At 43.2% G+C, this 3495-nt stretch overlaps 1 pseudogene; it reads right to left on the bottom strand.

Annotated features, from left to right (window-relative positions):
- Positions 1 to 251: 251 nt before the first annotated feature.
- On the bottom strand, positions 252 to 1767 carry LOC149841416 (heat stress transcription factor B-4 pseudogene; annotated as a pseudogene).
- Between the last annotated feature and the right edge of the window lie 1728 nt (positions 1768 to 3495).

The following is a 3495-nucleotide window of genomic DNA, read 5'->3' on the forward strand; positions in this document are numbered from 1 at the left end:
AACAACCAAGAGTTCACAAGAAATCTCAGTCTCGCCAATGGTTTCCAACAAAACCCATAGTTTATAACTTTATATACACATAACAAGGAAGGATACGCCATTTTTGGCTCCAAATCTCAGATGGGGTTTCGCTTTTTCCTCTCCTCACTTCACAAAATTCTCTAGAAAGGAAGAAAAAAGTAGTAGTGAGAGATCAGAGAGAGAGAGAGAGAGGATGGTTAATGGTTCAAAACTGGAAACAGTAGTTAGGATTAGACACTCTCAGCATGCATCGACTGGATCATGAGATTCAACCCCAACCTCAGTCCCTCCTTCGATCTATTGATAGAATTACACGCCTCGTACTCATCTTCATCATCGTTGGGCTCCGGGTGCAATCTCTTCTTAGCGTGAAGGGGCACCCCGAAGAGTCTTGGCCTACCGTCATGCTCCTCCACCACAGTCACCGATTTACACCCCGACGTGTTGCAGGCGTTCGCCGAAATCCGGAACCCCAACGCCGGAAAATCTGCCTTAGCCGGGCCGGAGGAGGTGCCGCTTCGAGCCACCGGCTGGACGTGGTTCTGCACGAAGTAGATGATGTCGTTGTAGAGCTTCTTCATGTGGGCGAGCTCGGAGAGGAGGAGGGAGTTGCTTCGCCTCAGCCGCTCGTTGTCTTCCCACAGGGCCCAGACCGCCGCATCTGCATTGCCCAAAACTGCTGGCGGTGGAGGCGTGATGGGTGACGAGAGAAGGGAGTCGCACCACCGGGCCGGCGGGTCGTCGGAATCAGCCAGGGCGTTGCAGGCCAGTCGTGGGGAGAAGGGCAGAAGGGAGTGGTGGTGGATCGGAATCGGTGGCGGTGATGGCGGCGGATGCAGCATCTTCCTCCGGTGGATCTCGCAGAGCAAGTTCTTCTCTCCCTTCTTGAAGAACTCGTTCGCAAACTCCCATCTATCAGGAACGATCTTCCTGAATCCCTATAAATCGATACTTGCACAAATAAGATCAAAGGAACCACCAAGAGAAAATGGACTGGAGGATAAATGGTGGAAAAGTGGTAATGACCATGATGATGAGAACGGTGATGGTGGATCATGCTTTTTCGGATAAAAAATATAATTATTTAAGTATTGAATATTTATAAAAATCTTAGACCGTCCATTTTTAAACTTTATAAAAAGCTACCTGAATCCGATGATCTTTCTATAAAATCAAGCATATAAAACATATTTGTAAGGTCAGGTTTAAGGAAAACATGACAGTTAGCTAGAAAACTGGTTAGCAGGGTAACAGCTCCCTCTCTCTCTCTCTCTCTCTCTCTCTCTCTCTCTCTATATATATATATATATATATATATATATATATATATATATATATATATATATATATATATATCCAAACTTGTACAAATAAGAAGAATGAGACTGAGACCATGAAGAGAAAAAATAGAGGGGATGATGAATGATGAATGATGAATGATGAATGATGAAGATGGTGGTAATGGTTAATGGTGATCATAGTGGTAATGGTACTAACGTAGGTGTTGAGCTGCCGAACGAAGCTGGAGAAGTTGTTGTGCTTGAAGTAATTAGGGAGGAGATCACGAGAAAACTCCGCTGGCCGCCATACGACGAAGGTAGTGTCATCCTCACCCCAAGAGACTATGTGGTCTGTGAAAGGATCGTCCACCAGCTGGTAGGTTTTGCTGAGGAAGGGAGCAGGCACAGATTTGTGAGAGTCCATTGATAGCAGAAGCCCATCACAGTTCCCTAGCAGGAGAGCCATTCTAGGGCTTGTAGGATGGGCGAGAGAGGGAGGAAGAGGAGTGAAAAGAGATGTATGATGATGGGGATCACTGGATTGCGTTGTGGTGTTTGTTTGTTTCTTGTTTTGCCTTTTCGGTTTGCTGGTGGGAGAGAATATGTGTCCGTCTGTCTATATCTGCAGAAAAAAGAGGGGAGTTTCAAGGCAAACCCGTGACTACCGCCTCTGAACGCACACGCACTTAAATGAGATAGGGAGTGTGCTGACGGTGGTGGGGGAGCAGAAAGAGTCAAAGACTATGCTAAAAGTAGTTATATATTATCCAACAGAAAGGAAATTAAAATAAGATCAATGTGGTTATTGCTAGTAATAGCCAGCCACATTATGGTAGTGGTGGTGGCAGTAGGAAAAGTAGAAGCAGGAACGATTGTTTTGTAGATATTACATTGGTGATTATTGTATTGTACTTGGTCACACACCCACATTGCGAATCTCATCACTTTCTAATAGCAGAAATATATTAAAGCTAGCATCGAATTAGGTGATGTAGTTTAAAGCATCCGTGACTACATTTCTTCTTTTTTTTCTTCTGCTTGCATTTCTTCTTTCTTCTCCCAAAAGTGCTTAAAAAATCTTAACCTTTTCAGTACGCCTAATTTTTTTTCTTCTGGATTACAATTGCAAACATGTCAAATGAGACTACTAATTGCAAGGAGATGTGGGTTGCTTTAAAAACGGGAAATTATTATGAACAAACGAAAAAAAAAAAACTCAACGCTTAGGTTGTGGTAATTAATATGCTTTGCAAATGACATAAAAACATTCATGTATGTGACTAAGATATCAATGAATTTGAAAGGTGCTTTATTAACCCCCAAGGGGTTAGCGTAGTTGAAGCAGGCCTTGGCTGGCATGCCAGTCGTGGTTCGATTCCCTCGGGCGCTACCCCTTGCAATAAGCCCTGGGGGTGAGGGTCTTAGCCACCGCATTTTAAGCCCCCGAAGACGCCCACCAAGTCTCTGTACCCCGGGCCGTGGTTTTCCTGTGTAAAATATATAAAAAAAAAGTTGCAGTTACCATTACTACATTCAGCATGCCCATCTTATTGGATCCTAGCCGTCCAACCCACGGCTAGGATTAGTCCACATTCTCGCCCACGATATGAACTAATCCAAGCGTGAGAGAGAGAAAGGTGTATTTTTTATGTATTCACAAAAGGAAAGAAAATATCGGAACTTGAAACCAACTTGCGGGTTCCTGCCAATCATGTCTGCACCTCTCTCTCTCTCTCTCTCTCTCTCTCTCTCAGCGTCACAGGCTATGAATTTGTTTATACGTTCCTCGTGACCTTTCTCTGGCCCTTTTCCAACAGAACTCTGCTGATGTACCCCGTTGTTATCTACTTATTTATTTCTACGCCATTTGTCTTTCTCTAGAAATCTATATTAATACTCTGTCGAAAAAAGAAATCTATATTAATAACTAAAGACTGCCCAAACATGTGAACAGAAACAAGGTTGGTCACTGAAAGTGTTTCAAATTTCAAGCGTCGAGTCACGTGGGTAGGGCTTATCCCATAAAAAACAGGTGCTTTCTCCCATCTCCAACCAAACACTGCAAAATTTGAAGCTTCTTCGTTCAAAATATTTGTAAATAAGAGTGAGTGCAAGTTTGCTCTGTCATTCCTTATAGATGTACAAAGGTGTGTAACGTTGTTCTTTAAACAATTTAAAGTTTTATTTCATGTTC

This window comes from Nuphar pumila, chromosome 4, assembly GCF_984573655.1.
Source record: "Nuphar pumila chromosome 4, dmNupPumi1.hap1.1, whole genome shotgun sequence".
NCBI classification, from domain to species: domain Eukaryota; kingdom Viridiplantae; phylum Streptophyta; class Magnoliopsida; order Nymphaeales; family Nymphaeaceae; genus Nuphar; species Nuphar pumila.